General features: G+C 37.1%; 1 protein-coding gene across 4 annotated transcripts in view; it reads right to left on the bottom strand.

The window, feature by feature from the left end:
- SMAD2 (SMAD family member 2) overlaps positions 1 to 16,748 on the bottom strand; it is a 62,773-nt gene that overhangs the window by 32,838 nt on the left and 13,187 nt on the right. The window lies entirely within an intron of this gene.

Raw genomic sequence — 16,748 nt, 5'->3', positions numbered from 1 at the left:
ATCTTAAGTTATTATAAGGAGGGAAAATGCATCAAGTATAAAGTAAACAAGAATAAAGAAATAAAAATAAATAGAGTCTGTGGAGAAAAGGTTTGGTTCACTTTCACTTGCCCTTGAGAAGATCTTTAATTCAGTCTCTTCTTTTTTTTTTTTTTTTTTTTGAGACAGAGTCTCACTCTGTTGCCCCGGCTAGAGTGAGTGCCGTGGCGTCAGCCTAGCTCACAGCAACCTCAAACTCCTGAGCTCAAGTGATCCTCCTGTCTCAGCCTCCCGAGTAGCTGGGACTACAGGCATGTGCCACCATGCCCGGCTAATTTTTTCTATATATATTTTTAGCTGTCCATATAATTTCTTTCTATTTTTAGTAGAGATGGGGTCTCACTCTTGCTCAGGCTGGTCTCGAACTCCTGAGCTCAAACGATCCGCCCACCTCGGCCTCCCAGAGTGCTAGGATTACAGGCGTGAGCCACCGCGCCCGGCCCAGTCTCTTCTTTTTTAAGATATATTTTTATCTAAGTAACAATGTGCATAGTGAGTAAAGTCCAATATAGTTTCTCTTCCCACCATGAGGTACAATTCTTCTAGTTACCCTTTGTTAATTTCTATCTATTATAATACAGTCAAAGACCACACTCAATTATTAAAAGCCAAAGAATTTTGCTGAGGCTTTGTTTATGGCCCAACATACGGTAAATTCTTACAACTTCCATGTGCAAGGAAAAAGGTTAATTCTATCATCAACGGTTCCGATGTTCTATATGTGATAATTAGATCAAGTCAGTTAACTGTGATGTACATATCCTCTATACACCTGTTCCCATCATGACTGTGTATTTGTCTATTTTAATTCAAAATTTTTAAAAATTGGTTTATAGATGTTCAAGCTATGTTACTGGGTACAGATTTAGGATTGTGATAACTCTGGTGGATCAATCCCCTTACATTATACAATGTAGTTCCCTTTTTCTAACTAATGCTTATTGTATTAAAATCTACTTTGCCTGATTAGCATAACTACAACTTCTTTTTTTCAGTCAGCTTCTGATGGTGTAACTTCCCCCACTGTTTTTTCTCAACCTTAGTGGGTACTTACATTTAAGGTGTGTCTCTTTTAAGAAGCAAATAGTTGAGGGATTATTATTTGTCCAGTCTGATAATTTTTGCCATTTACTTAGAATATTTAGTCCATTTCCATTTAATATGACTATTAATTTCATTGCCTATTTTATGATGCCTTTTTCTTTGTTGCCTTCTTTTGAATTTATCATATTCTATTATTTCAATTTTACTCTCTATTCATTTGTTATACATTCTTTTACTTTTAGTGGTTACCCTAGATAGTTCCTTATTCACCCTTTACTTATTACCATCTCATACATATACTTTTACTACTTCCTCCATAATGCCGGAATCACAGAATACTGCTAAGTAGTAGTTTTGTTATAAACAAGACAACCTCTGGTTTGTCCCTGTTCCAAGGGACATGTGAAAGGCTAGCTGGCAAGTAGATCTTTATCTTCTGGGTCCCTAGATACTGTAAGAATTGCTTTGTTTTAAAAATATTTTTGGTTTAGCTCTTTAGCCTATGCAACTTCAGAATCTGGCAAATGTCTAGAGGAGGAAGAAACTGGGTGTGTTGAAAATCATCAGTGTGTATTCACCACTTCCTCAAAGGCTTTCAACTCTCACCTATTGTTCTCAAGGTCCCTTCCCCCAGAGAATCTTTATCTCAACACTACAGGACTAGAAGAAATCCCAATCTCCTTCTCTAAAATTTTGATTTATCTCTTCCGCCCAGTTGAACTATGGAATTTAGCAAATATATTGAGGGAGTCCTTTCTCTGTGTTTAAAGGTCCTTCACGTTTCCAATTTGCCACTCAGGCTCCAGCCCAAAGGCCTCCCTCTTCTAGTTTGTGTCCATGAAAAACTATGCCTCATACTCAGCTGTAGACCTCTCAGCTCACTAGCAAAAGGTATTCCCCCAGATCCAGAATTTTACTTTCTGTAATCATTTTTACTTCCACAATTCTCTATTTCTAAATATACAAATTTTGTAAGTTACTTGGCTTTTCTAGTAAAGAGTCTTGTATTACAGAGAACTATTCCACTGTAGCCAAAAAAAAAAAAAAATCCTTATTCCCTTTCAATGGTAAAATTTCCCCCAAATCTATCAGTTCAAATTAACATGGATGGCTTTAATTTCAAAATAAGAGACAAAATCACTTACAACTTGAAGACAGAACTAGAGAGTTAAGATTTGAGAAGAATGGAAAAGATTTAGAAACCCAGCTCTGAGAAATACTATAGAAAATCAACAAGGGTGACATAACAGAAATTTTATCAGGTATATATTATTATCAGACTATATATTAAAAAGGATCTCCTAGGAGGAATTCCACTTCTGATTAGGATGTAAGTCACAATAGACCACTGCCTTCATCCCAACAATCAAAACTAGCCAGGATAAGCTATAAAAATCAAGGTTTTTCTGAACCATCAGAGAGCTAAGGATACAAAGTAACCTAAGTAGAACTAATTTCCAAGTGTTGAGCCTTGATAGAAGAGAGGCCCACAGATAGTCTCCTTCCTGGTAGAGTAGCTAAAGAGGAAGTATCTTGCCATAGGTGAGAGTAAGAAAAAAAAACAGGCTAAATTTTAATGAATTTTAACAATAACACATACAGTGACACGACATATTAGAATTCCAAGGATCTTATACAGCAAATCTACATCCACCCAATGACTCATTCTGTAGGTCTTCAAGTGCATGCCAAACTATTAATATGTCAAAGGTTGGGGAACAGGGCTGGAAAGCTAAAGCAGATCTCCTAAGAAGCTGAAGATCTCCCTCAAATGCAAGGAATCTACCCTCTGCAGGGGTGGACCTGCCACCAGGCAGGAGAGGCAAGAGAAAACAATCCAAGAGATTCCAGACATTCAGCTGTCAAGGACTGGGGGTGGGACTTGAAATATGAGAGAAACTTCCACCTAGATATTCTGGATATTGAACTACCAAGGCTGGAGGGCAGGAATGCTAAGAGAAACTTCTGGAAGGTATTACTAGCAGAAAGATATCTCACCAGGCACAAAAGCCTGGGGCAAGACTGATTGGAGAGGCAAAAAAAAAACAAAAACAAAAACAAAAAAACCCCACAAACAAACAACAAAACACCAACCTCCAGAACGACCAAGAAACTGACAGCTGTGCTATACAGAAATCTCCCATGGTTCAGAAAGCTGGTGATTCAGATACAAAGCAAAAAATAGATATCCAAAATCGCACTCAGACAACACACCTTGCACAAAGGAACATCTTACTGCTTTTTTCTCAAAACACTTGAACTACATCAAACTAAAGTTGCAACGCCCAGGACTAGCTCAACTACACATCATACATCATATTGACTTAGCCCCACAATGTCTGACTCAAGAAATGATGGGCCATTTTCTAGAGGAAAATAATATTTACATCAATCTCTATTGTTTTTATACAAATGTTCAGCATCCAATCAAAAATTACAAGGCATAGGGAGTAACAAACATAGTCAAAAGATGAAATTATGAATATAATCAGAGAGGGACCAGATGTTGAAATTATCAGACACAGACCTTAAAATAAATATGATGAAAACACTAAAGAATGTGACTGAGGACAAAGATGACATGCATAACAGAAATTTCATCATTGACACTGAAGTTATAACAGTGGATCATAGAGAAATGTTAGAAATGAAAAATACGCTATCAGAAATAAAAGATTTCATCTGAGTTTAATAAGACAGAAATGAGCAGTAAACTTAAAGACAAGCCAAATTAAAGCATTCAAACTGAAACACAAAGAGTGAAACAAAGTGTGGGATAAAACTCAGAACACCTAAGACCAAATGTCAACTGGGTTTAACTGGAGTGCCAGAGGAAGACAAAAGAGAGAATGAGGCAGAAAAAATATGAAGAGATGATGGCCAGAAACTTTTTAAGAAATAGGGTCTCATCTCACTGTTGCCCAGGCTGGAGTGCAGTGGTGCAATCACAGCTCAATGCAGCCTCAAACTCCTGAGCTCAAGCGATCCTCCTGCCTCAGTCTCCCAAGTAGCTGGGACTACAGGTGTGTGCCACCACTCCAGCTTTTTTTATTTTTTGTAGAGACAGGGTCTTGCTATGTTAATACCCAGGCTAATCTCGAACTACTGGCCTCAAGCAATCCTCCCGCCTTAGCCTTCCAAAGCACTGGGATTACAGTCATGACCCACTGTGCCCCGCCAGAAACTTTTCAAAAGTGATGACAGATACCAACCTACAGATGCAAAGGAAACACAGTCACAGTCAATCTGCTGAATATTAAAGGTAAAAGTAAAGATTAAAGGCCAAGTATCAGCAGGATGACAGTTAAGAATCCCCGGAAACCATAGACACAAGGGGAATCTGCACTCATTCACAAACTCTTTTCCAAGGGCCTCAACTGAGTGCTCTTGAAAAATGCAAGAAAGAGGAGAGAGCTCCTCCCCCTTGGTGGCATCTCATATGAAGCAAATGCCTTGAACCATGAGGTGATGTGTAGGAAAGCCTCCCACGAGCAAAGCAAAGATCTTGCCTCAAGGGGAAGAGGAGAACAAAAGCCATGTGCTGTTGGGTGGGGGTGGAAGAGTGTTTGTGGAGCAGAATTTACTTGCCTACCTACCACATACAAACAAGCCTTTCACCATGAAACATTAACCATAGTCTACAGCTAGAGGAAGGCAAGAAACATTGCTACCACCAGTCTTAGATAAAGGTACACTGATGCTGAAAAATGAGAAGCAAAAGCTGTCTGACATTGGGACAGGGACAAGAAACTGGCTTGGGCCCAAGACCCTGCATTAATACACAGCAAAGGTCTGTCCCTACCAGATGCAAAAATGCTTAACAAAATATTAGCAAATCATAACCAGCAACATATATAGAAAAGGTCATCATAACCAAGTAGGGTTTATCTCAAGGAGCAAAATTGGTTTAACATTCAAAAATCATGTACCTCATTTACAGAATGAAGGAGACAATCCCTATGATTCTCTCAAATGAGCAAGGAAAAAAAGCATTGACAATGTTAATTCAACACCTATCCATAATTTAAAATTCAGCAAAACTAGAAAAGGGAAAATTCTTCAATCTGAAAAGGAGATCTATGAAAAACCTAGCTAGTATCATATGTAACAGGAAAATACTAAATCTCTTCCTTATAACTGAGAGTAAGACAAGGATGTCCACTGTCACTATTTTTCACTGCATTGGATGTTTTAGCCAGGACAATGAGGCAAAAAAAAAAAAAAGAAAAAGAAAAACAGAAAAAAAAAAAAAAGAAAGAAAAGAAAGGCATTGAAAGGGTGAATGAATGACCCAAAGACTGGAAAGAAAGATTGACTTTACTCTCTGGTGATACGATTGTCTATATAAAAAACTGCATGAAATCTACAAAAACACTAGAACTAGTAAGTAAATTTAGCAAGATTTCAAGACACACGGTCAAAAGGCAAGGTCAACATACAAACACTAAGTGTATTTCTATATACAAGCAAAAAATAAGTGGAAAATGAAATTTCAAGATATACACTTGCAACAACTACACATCGAAAGAAAGATACTCAAGACCTCTGCACCAAGAATTGCAAAATATTGCTTAGTAAAATGAAAAAGCCATGAACAAACAAAGATAGACCATGTTAATAGAGTGGAAGACTCAATATTGTTTCAATGTCCATTCTTCTCAATTTGATACATGGATTCAATGTAATCCCTATAAAAATTTTAGCAGTTTTTTAAAAGAATTGATAAAATGATGTTAAAATTCATATGGAAACAAAAAAGAACTAGAATAACCAAACCAATCATAAAGACAAAAAAAAAAAAAAAAAAGAAAGAAAACTGGAAGACTTACATAAACTTATCTCAAGACTGGCTTACAAAACTTAGTAACCAAAAGAGTATAGGGTGGGCATATGAAAAAAGAAAAATCAGTGAAACAGAAGAGCCCAGAAATAGATCCACACATATACAGTCAACTCATTTTCCAAGGCATCAAGTCAATCTACCTTTCAACAATATGGAAGTAATAAGCCTCAACCATGATCTCATACCATCCTCAATGGGAAAGCAGAATCTTAAACCCTTAGAGGAAAACACAGAATATTTTCATGACCTTAAGATAAAAAAGGCACTAGCCATAAAAGAAATACAGGTTGAGCATCCTAAACCTGAAATCAAAAATCCAGAACACTCCAAAATTCATAACTTTTTGAGTGTCAACATGGTGCTCAAAGGAAACACTCATTAGAGTATATAATGCAAATATCCCCAAAATACAAAAAAATATGAAACACTTCTGGTCCCAAGCATATTGGATAAGGGATACTCGAAACCTGTATATATAAAGTAAACCACCAAAATTTTAAATGCTTATCAAAAGACATCACTGAAAAGTAAGTAGGCAAATCACAGATGGGGGGAAAAATTTATAGTGTGTATATCTAACAAAGGACTATCATGTAGACTGTATAAAGAACTCCTACAAATCAAAAAAAAAGATAAAACTCAATTATTTGTTAAATAAGAAAAGGACAAATTACAAACATTTCATAAAGATGGATGCAGGAGCATACTAAGAGATGTTTAATATCATCGATCATCAGGAAAATACAAAGTAAAATCACAAGGTAATACCATTTCACACCATCTAGAATGGCTTAAAAAATTTCTGACACTACCAAATGTTGGTGAGGATGTGGAGTATATTAGCATGCTATTGCTGCTGTAAGCAAATTATCACCAACCCAGTGTGCCTTATAACAGCACAAATTTAGCAAAATCAGTTTCAATGGACTAAAGTCAAGGTATTGGCAGGGCTGGTTCCTTCTGGAGAGTCTGAGAGGAAGTTCATTTCCTTAACTTTTCCAACTTTAAGTGACTGCCTGTAGTCCTTGGCTTGTGCTCCCTCCCTCCATCTTCAGAGCACATCACTCCAATCTCTGCTGCCACACTGCCTTCTCTGTAGTCAAATCGCCCTCTACCCCCTTCTAATAAGGGCACTTGCCATTATATGTCAGGCCCACTTAGAAAATCCAGGATAATCTCCCCATCTCAAAATCCTTAACTTAATCACATCTATAAAGTCTCTTCTGCAATATAAAATAGCATTCACAGTTTCTGAGGATTAGAAGCAGAATACCTTTGGGGACCACTGGTCAGCCTACCACATGGAACAAATGGAATGCTTATAAAACTGCTGACAGAAGTGGTAAAATGGTATAGCACCTCTAGAAAACTGTCAAGTTCCTAAAAAGTTAATCTATCCTATTCCATGCCTACATATATAGTCAAGGAAAATAAAAACATATGTCCACAAAAAGAGACCTGTACAAGAATGTTCATAGTAGCCACATTCATAGTAGCCAAAAACTGGAAACAGTCAAAATATCAACAAGAAAACAAACAAACAAAATGCAGTATATTCATACAAAATACTGCTCAGGAATAAAAATGAGTGAGCTACTTACACACTCTACAACAGGGATGAATCTCAAGAACATCATGCTGGGCAAAAGACAAAAAATATGTATATTAGACTAACATTTATGACTTCTCCAACAGGCAAAACTAATCTAATGATAAAAGTCAAAATGATTGTGTCAGAGGGATTGGAGAAGGGAAATGGGAATGCTTGGGCAGAGGCAAAAAGTACCTTTCTGGGATGATAAAATTGTTTCCTATTTTTTTTGAGAGGTAGTCACATGTGAGTACATAATTATCAAAACTCACAGAACTGAACATTTAAAGTTTGTGCATTTCATCAGAGGTAAATTACAATTCAAAAAAATTTTTTAAGTTTCTGAATACATTAGAAAGTTCCTAAATAAAGTTAGATTTTTTTTTTTACTTAAGAATGTCTCAAAACCTTCAATATGCCAATGTGCATTGCAAATTTCAAAAGGGAGGAGGTTGCAACTGACCAAAGATGTAAGCCTAGAGGTGTCTACCCCCAACAAGCAGGTAGCCTCTGCAAGGACATCTAGGCAAACGTGGGAGGATGGGACAGAGTGTGTGGGAGAGGGGGAGTACTGTTTTGAGGACAAAAAGTGAGAGCTCAAATGAAATCCAGTCACAAAGTTATCTGAAGTACTGAAAGTATGGTTGCTGTAACAGAGCTATACTGTAGACCCTTGAACAATGCAAGTATAAACTGTGTGGGTCTACTTATACATGAATTTTTTTTCAATAAATATATGAGAAAAATTTTTGAAGATTTGTAACAATTTGAAAAAAACTCACAGATGAGCCATGTAGCCTAGAAATATCAAAAAAATTAAGAAAAAAGTTATGTCATGAATGCATTAAATATACGTAGATACTAGTCTATTTTATTATTTACTACCATAGAATATACACACATCTATTATAAATAAAAAGTTAAAATTTATCAAAACTTACACAAACACAGACCATACATGATACCATTTATAGTCAAGGGAAATGTAAACAATCATAAATACACAGTATTAAATTACTGTACTACTGTAATAATTTCATAACCACCTCCTGCTGGTATTGCAATGAGCTCAAGTGTTGCAAGTATCCGCTTAAAACGCCATGTGATGCTAATCAACTCCACATGAGCAGTTCATCTCTCCAGTAAATCAATCACAGTAAAAAGTGATCTCTCATGGTTCTCCCACATTTTTCATCATGTTTAGTGCAATACTGTAAACCCTGAATAACACCATGGAACCCATACAAAGTACCATTAATGATGCTGGAAGTGCTCCCAAGAAGCAGAGAAGTTGTGACATTACAAGAAAAAGTTGAACTGCTTGATATGTCCTGTAGAATGAGTGAGGTCTGCAAGCCGCAGCTGCCGGCCATTTCAAAATAAATGAATCCAGCATAAGGACCACTATAAAAAAAGGCAATTTGTGAAGCAGTCACTGCAGCTATTCCAGCAGGTACAAAAACCTTGCACTTTTTACTCAATCTTTTTATCTCGTATTGAAAATGTAGCTATTATGTGGGTGCAGGATTGCTATAAGAAAGGGACACCTAGAGACTCTGAGAAAAGGCGAAGCCACAACATAAAGTAAAAGGAAGGTGAAGGATATAAAGCTGGAAATTTTAATGCCAGCAAAGGATGGTCTGATTTTAGAAAGAGGTTTGGCTTAAAAAATGTCAAGATAATGGGAGAAGCAGCTTCTGCCAACCAAGAGGCAGCAGATGAGTTTCCAGATGCCATTAAGAAAATCATTGAGGAGAAAGGACAGGCTATCTGCCTAAATAGGTTTTTAATGCAGACAAAAGTGTCCTGTTCTGGGGAAAAATGCCACAAAGGACATTTATTAGTAAGGAAGAGAAGTGAGCACCAGGATTTAAGGCAGAAAGGGATAAGCTAACTACTGTTTTATGCAGATACAGTGAGGTTTATGATCAGGACTGCCCTGATAAAGCTGCTACCCCTTTAGCCTTGAAGGGACAAGATAAACACCAGCTGCCAGTCTTTTGGTTGTACAATAAGAAGGGCTGACAATAAGAACCCTTTTTCTGGACTGGCTCCATTGACGCTTTATCCCTGAAGTTCCCCAGTAAGGGCTGCCTTTTAAAGTTCTTTTGCTACCAGACAATGCCCCTGGCCACCCAAAACCCTGTGAGTTCAACAAAGAAAGTGCCAAAGTGGTGTACTTGCCCCCAAACGCGTTTCTAATTCAATCTCTAGATTGGGGGGGTCATAAAGACCTTTAAGGCTCATTACACACAATACTCTATGGAAAGGTCAATGCTATGGAAGAGAACCCTGATAGAATATCATGAAAGTCTTCAAGGATTACACCATTGAAGATGCCATCGTTGCTGCAGAAAAAGCCGTGAAAGTCATCAAGCCTGAAACAATAAATTCCTGCTGGAAAAAACTGTTTCAATGTTGTGTATGACTTCACAGGATTTACAACCCAGCCAATCAAGGAAATCACGAAAGAGACTGTGGATACAGCCCCCAAAAAAGGGTGTGTGAAGGGTTTCAAGATACGGATCTTAGAACTAACACACCACACCCAAGGACTGAACAGAAGATAACTTGAGGGAGATGAGTGCTTCCAAACTAGTGCCAGACGGTGAGGAAGAAAACGTAAAAGCAGCAGTGCCATAAGACAAACTGATAATAGGCAATCTGGTAGAAGGGTTCCTATAATCCAAGACTGCTTTTGCTTTCTTTTACGACATGGGCCCTTCTATGATATGGGCACTCAAACTAAAGCAAATGATAGGAGGAAGATTGGTACAGCGTAGAAACATTTTTAAAGAAATTAAAAAGCAGAAAGTCAGAAATTACAATGTATTTCCGTAAGGTCACACAGAGTGTGCCTGCTTCTCCCACCTCCCTTTTTACCTCCTCCACCTCTTCCACCTCTGCCACCCCTGAGACAGCAAGATCAACTCCCCCTCTTCTTCCTCCTCTCAGCCTACTCAGGGTGAAGAGGATAAGGATGAAGACTTTTATGATAATTCACTTTCACTTAATGCATAGGAAATATATTTTCTCTTCCTTATAATTTTCTTTTGTTGTTTTTCTGAGACAGGGTCTTGCTCTGTTGACCAGGGTAGACTCCAGTGGCATCATCATAGCTCCCTGCAACCTCAAACTCCTGGGCTCAAGTGATCCTCCTGCCTCAGCCTCCCAAGTAGCTAAGACTACAGGCACACAACACCATGTCCAGTTGACTGTTCTATTTTTTGTACAGACAGGGTCTTGCTATCATGCCCAGGCTGGTCTCAAACTCCTGGCCTCAAGTGATCCTCCGACCTTGGCCTCTCAAAGTGCTGGGATTACAGGTGTGAGCCACTGCACCCAGCCTTACGATTTTCTTAATAACATTTTTTCTCTAGCTTACTTTATTGTAGGAATACAGTCTACAACATGTTAACATATAAAATATGTGTTAACCAACTATTTGTTATCAGTAAGACTTCTGGTCAACAGTAGGCTATTAGTAGTTAAGTTTTGGGGGAATCAAGCTATACGCAGGTTTTTGACTATGCAAGGGGTCAGCAACCCAACCGCTGTGTTGTTCCAGGGTCAACTGTACATTTACTAAAAAAGAAATGTTAAGTATAATCTCATAAAAGGACTATGAATTCTCAAGACTATTCTCAAAAATGGTCTCTCAACTAAAGATACTTAGGCTTTAGCACAGTGTGCTAGGAAATAATGGTCACAACCTAATTAGTAATCATATTTATTCCCCTCAAAAGGGAAAAAATAATGGGTCCTCAAGTTCAATTCAGGAGACTGGCTTCAGGGTCTCTAGGAAAAGATAACATAGTATGCTGAATTTCATAAATTTGGCCATGTAAACTCTTTTTTAGGGACACGTGGAATTCCACATAACAATGCTGCATTGGCAACATTGGGAACCCAGCTAAGACAAAATCTGAAAGGAGACTGGGTGTGGCGGCCCATGCCTGTAATCCCAGCACTTTAGGAGGCCCAGAGCAAGAGGATCACTTGAGGCCAGGAGTTCAAAACCAGTCTTGGCAACATACAAGACCCTGTCTCTACCAAAAAATAATAATTAGCCAGGCATGGTGGCACGCACCTGTAGTACCAGCTATGCTAGAGACTGAGGCACGAGGATCACTTGAGCCTAGAAGTTTGAGGCTGCAGTGAGCTATGATCACACCACTGCACTCCAGCCTGGGTGACAGAGCAAAACCCAGCCCCTAAAAGAAAAACAAATTTGAAACGAGCCAATAAATAGGATTATGTGACTTTCATTAGCAATGTAACACAAATGGCAGGAAAGTGAGGTTTGCTCAAAGTTAGGGAATTGTAAGGCAAGTAAAGGAGCAACAGTGAGAACCCAACAGTAGTCCTATTAAACTGTCTATAGTGGTAGACCTTATTTATAATAATACACACAAATAACCACCATAAGTATATAAAGCTACAACTTGATAAAATAAACATCAAACTCTGTCAAACACACATAATAATCTACCAACCAGAAGTCTGCGACTACCAGGCAGCAAAAGGTATACCTCACTAACTTTGGCCCCTGCTGAATTACTACTCTGAGCCACAAAGTATGCCTAAGGAAGCCAACCACATGCCTTAATACCATGTGACACAATCTTATCCTAACACAGAGAACATGATTAATTCAAACTCTGGAAGAGAAAGACATCACAAAAGTGACACCATAGCAGAAGTCTGAAGAGAGAGATAGTACACCAGGCACAAAGTTCAGCATGTTTCCTAAAAACAGGAAACATTTTAGGAGCGACAAAAAAAAAAAAAAAAAAAAAAAAAAAATCAAATCTAGGTTACTGCTAGAATATGGAGTACAGGCAGCACTGTGGTAGGAGATGAGGCCAGACCAGAAAAAAAAGCTGAAGGCAGAAATTAGTGCTAGTGATAGGAAATTAACTCAGTTATTTCAGAGACAATTCTCATGTCCTATTGACCAACTGGATGTGCAGTCTAGAGAAAAGGAGCACTCAAAGATAACTGATATACTACCTAATGTAACTGAACAACATATAATAGTACATTAATCACTATTTGGAACAAGGAAAGAGGAACAAACCTGAAAGCTAAGGTTACAGGGTCAGTTTTATACATGCCTTTATGTAAGTTAACTGTGTTCATCACATGGCTAGGAGGCAAGATAAAATACAGCAGACTCAGGAAAGGAGGTAATCAGTGCACAAATGAGAGTGTACCCAAGCTGGGCAGCACAACTATAGTCCTGAAGAAAAGTAAAGCAGCCAGTGCCTAGGTTTGATTTCTGAGGACTGTTCAGGCCTGTTTCAGCTCCATACCAATTTCATCCTTAGAACAAACCCTCTTTTTAAGCTAGCATGAGTGATCCCTGTTCCTTGTGAAAAACTAACAGAAAAAAACAAATATAAAAAGAATCTACCTAGCAGTGTCTATATCTTTGGCTGTTATTCCCTTCACAAGAATTTAGCCAAAAGAAACGAATAAAAATCAAACTTCTGTATAATCAGCAAAAATTAAAGGGATTTCCAATATCAGAAAGAACCTGAGTTAACAGTTTTTCTGTTACACTTTTGTTAGGTGAAATATTTCCTGTGAGTTGAGCTATCCTCTTGGGGATCTAAAGTTTTCTATAAAACCTTTAAAATGTTTTTTCCTCATGGAAATGAAAACACCATGTTTAAGCCTATTCCGGACCATCCTAATGGTCACATGACCTGGTATTACCACATGATCTCAGTGTCCTATGTCTTACAGCAGCAGTTATAACCACTCTGGAACTAAGCGAACAAACCCTTAACAGTTACCAGCCTCACCTTTTCATGTCTTAGTACCCATGGCTGGCTGACATCTAACTACCTCTAGAGAATTTTTTAATTATGTAATAAAATAATATTTGTTGGTAATGATCATAATACATTTCAACAAGTTGAGCATTTATTTTAAATAACTAATGAATTATATTTAGCCAGTATTTTTGAAATGTAAATAGATTGTAGGTTGAAAAGGAAGAAACAGTAGTATGTTCCAAGTTAAAAACAAATGGAATAAAAAAATAACTAGACAAAACTAGATTTATGATAAAGTTGTTATCAAAATGTGAATGACTCATTTACAGATTATATAGATTTCCTTCAGCAGTGTGGCAGCAAGCTCTCTACTGAAGAAAGTTTTTTCAATATTTGCAAGAATTAAAATGTAAGTTCAGATGCCAAGTCTGTGTCTAATTCCAGCAATAAGCGATACTTACATAATGCAGGTTTCAAAAGAACAGGAAGACTTTATCCTCACACAGCTGAATAAGAAAGCTTATCAAATGATACCTTAGTAAAACTGGGATTCTAAAATTACTCACTGGAAAGTTTCAATTAGGTAAGAGATCTGATTATCCTGAACTTGTAGTAAATAAAGCCTTCAAGTTATGACTCTGTAATAGTTTGATAAATAGCATTCTCTGCATGTTTTATTAAATTACAGTGTATATTCTTTGCAGAGTCTTCAACTATGTTGTACTTTTCTTACTGTTTTTATTCTGACATAAACCCTATCATTGAATTATTACAAAAAAAATCTCTAAATCCATATAATTATTTTTTACTTTCTTATGTTGTCTTTTGGAACATACAAATTTATATTTTAATCTAAAATCTTTAATGACACAGCTCTGCTTCTTTTCAAAGAAATCTCATTCTGCCCCCAAATACAGTAGGAAACATTTATTGAGTACACTTTTAAGTCTAAAAGTCCAGTAAGCATGAATTTACTGAATCCTAAGAACAAAGTAGGGTAGGTACTATTATTTACAAAGGAGGACTGAGGCACAAAGAAGTACCCTGATGTGTAGAGAATCCCCCCTAGATATTCTTACAGACATTTTAGTTTTACTTTTCATATTTAGGTTTCTAATACATCAGATATTTGTTTTTAAGAGGTCAGACAGTGATCCACACATCTCCCATAAGGACAGCTTGTTGTATCAGCACCACTTACTGAAGCTTACCTTTCAGCAATTCATAATGCCGCCCCATCACATAGCAAATCCCTATTAAATAAAGGCCTGATTGTGTGCTTTCTATTCTGTTCATTGAACCTGTTTGTTCACACATAATATCACAGAATTTTAATTACCATTGTTTTCTAGTTAGTCTTGATATTTAACAGGGTGAGTCCCCTCTCCTTACTATTCAAACTTGTGTTACTCTTATTTTGTTTAGCATGACAAGTTCCACAAAACCCTACAGGATTTTGATTGGAAGTGCCATGAATTTGCATTAATTTGTGGAGAACGTATTTGTAAGATCAAGTGTTCCTATTAGGAAAATGGGAAGTTTCCATTTATTTTGGACTCAATAGCCATTAGTAAGCTGTATTACTTTCTCCATAAAAGGTCTCATGTCGGCCGGGCACAGTGGCTCACGTCTGTAATCCTAGCATTTTGGGAGGCCAAGGCGGGAGGATCGCTTGAGGTCAGGAGTTCGAGACCAGCCTGAGCAAGAGCGAGACCCTGTCTCTACTAAAAATAGAAAGAAATGATTTGTACAGCTAAAAAATATATAGAGAGAAAAAAAAATTAGCCGGGCATGGTGGCGCATGTCTGTAGTCCCAGCTACTCAGGAGGCTGAGACAGTAGGATTGCTTGAGCCCAGGAGTTTGAGGTTGCTATGAGCTGTGATAGCACCACTGTGCTCCAATCAAGGCAACAGAGACCCTATCTCAAAAAAAAATAAAAATAAAAAAAATTAAAAAATTAAAAAAAAAAACAGTGTAAGAAAGCCACTGCTTTAAAACATATACTAAGGAGTAGAAATGTTGCACGGTAGGACATGTACATATACAACTTTACTAAGTACTGCCAAAATGGTTGCACCAATGGTCATTGCTGCCAGGGAACCATGAGTTCTTGTTTTACCCAATATCACCAACGCTTGACATTATTTCGTCCCTCTAATTTTGGCCAATAAGATGAGTGCAACATAGAAGGCTGTTAAACTCCTTCTCTGACTACTAAGGAGTTTGAGAGTATTTTCACATTTTTTTACCTTTTAAATTCTCATCCCATAAATTACTTGTTCACATTCACTATCTTTTCCTTAATTCACAGCAATTATTTGTGTATTCTAGATGCTAATCTTTTGTCAATTATACATTCTGCGTATGTTTTCACTTAGCAAGTAACATGTAAAACATATTTTACATGTTACTTTCTTATACTTCGGCATTTTAATGTGCTCAAATTTATCAATTATTTTAAATCCTATACAAAGTATACATTGGCATCTTGTTAAAAATCCTTCCACATGCTGTTATCTAGAAGTCATAAAGTCTAATGTTTTGCTTTTCACCTTTAGTTAACTAATCTACTTGGAATTTATTTCTGATGGTGTGAGGTCTCTTCCCCTTGCCAACAGAGATAACTAAGCACGTCAACATCATGTACTGACTTTTTCCCTACCAATTTATGATGCTACTTATGTTTCTGGGCTTTTGTTTTTTTCTTCCATTATTCTATATCTGAGGTAAAAACCATCATATCTTTATCACTAAAGCTATATAATATGTCCTGATATCTGATAAAGTGAATTCCATTTCACCTGCTGGAAGATTTTAACTGGAATGACAATGAATCTGTCAGTGGAAGAAAACTGACATCTTTATGATACTTTATCTTCCATTCATAAACACAAATATCTCTTCTCATGATTTTAATGTCTCTTAAAACTTTCTCCATTAAGGTCTCACACATTTTTGTTGTATTTTTCCCTATTTTGTAGGTTTTGTTGCCATTTTAAATGGTGACTTTTTAAAATGTCAATGTTGTTTGTTGCTGCTACACACAAATGCATTGGTTTTTATATTTTTTTAAAAAAAAATCAACTTTATTGAGACAAAACTTAACGCAATAAAATGTACAGATGTTAAGTATGGAGTTTGACGAATTCTGACAAATGTTTTACATCTATACAACCACCATCCCAATCAAGACAGAACACTTCCATCATCCCAGAAGTCCCTTTGTGTCCCTTTGCAGTCAGTCCACCCTCCCCGTCCCAGGGAGATCTGATCTGATTTCTATCACCAAGTATTAATTTAACCTGTTCTAGAAATTCATATAAATGGAATTATACCATATGTACTCTTCTGTGTTTTAACTGACACTTTAGTAAGTTCTCTTATATTCCTAGTTTGCTAAGCATTTTTGTCATGAACAAGTACTAAATTTTATCATATGCCTTTCCC

This window comes from Eulemur rufifrons, chromosome 5, assembly GCF_041146395.1.
Source record: "Eulemur rufifrons isolate Redbay chromosome 5, OSU_ERuf_1, whole genome shotgun sequence".
NCBI classification, from domain to species: Eukaryota; Metazoa; Chordata; class Mammalia; order Primates; family Lemuridae; genus Eulemur; species Eulemur rufifrons.
This window is presented reverse-complemented; position numbering and strand designations above follow the sequence as displayed.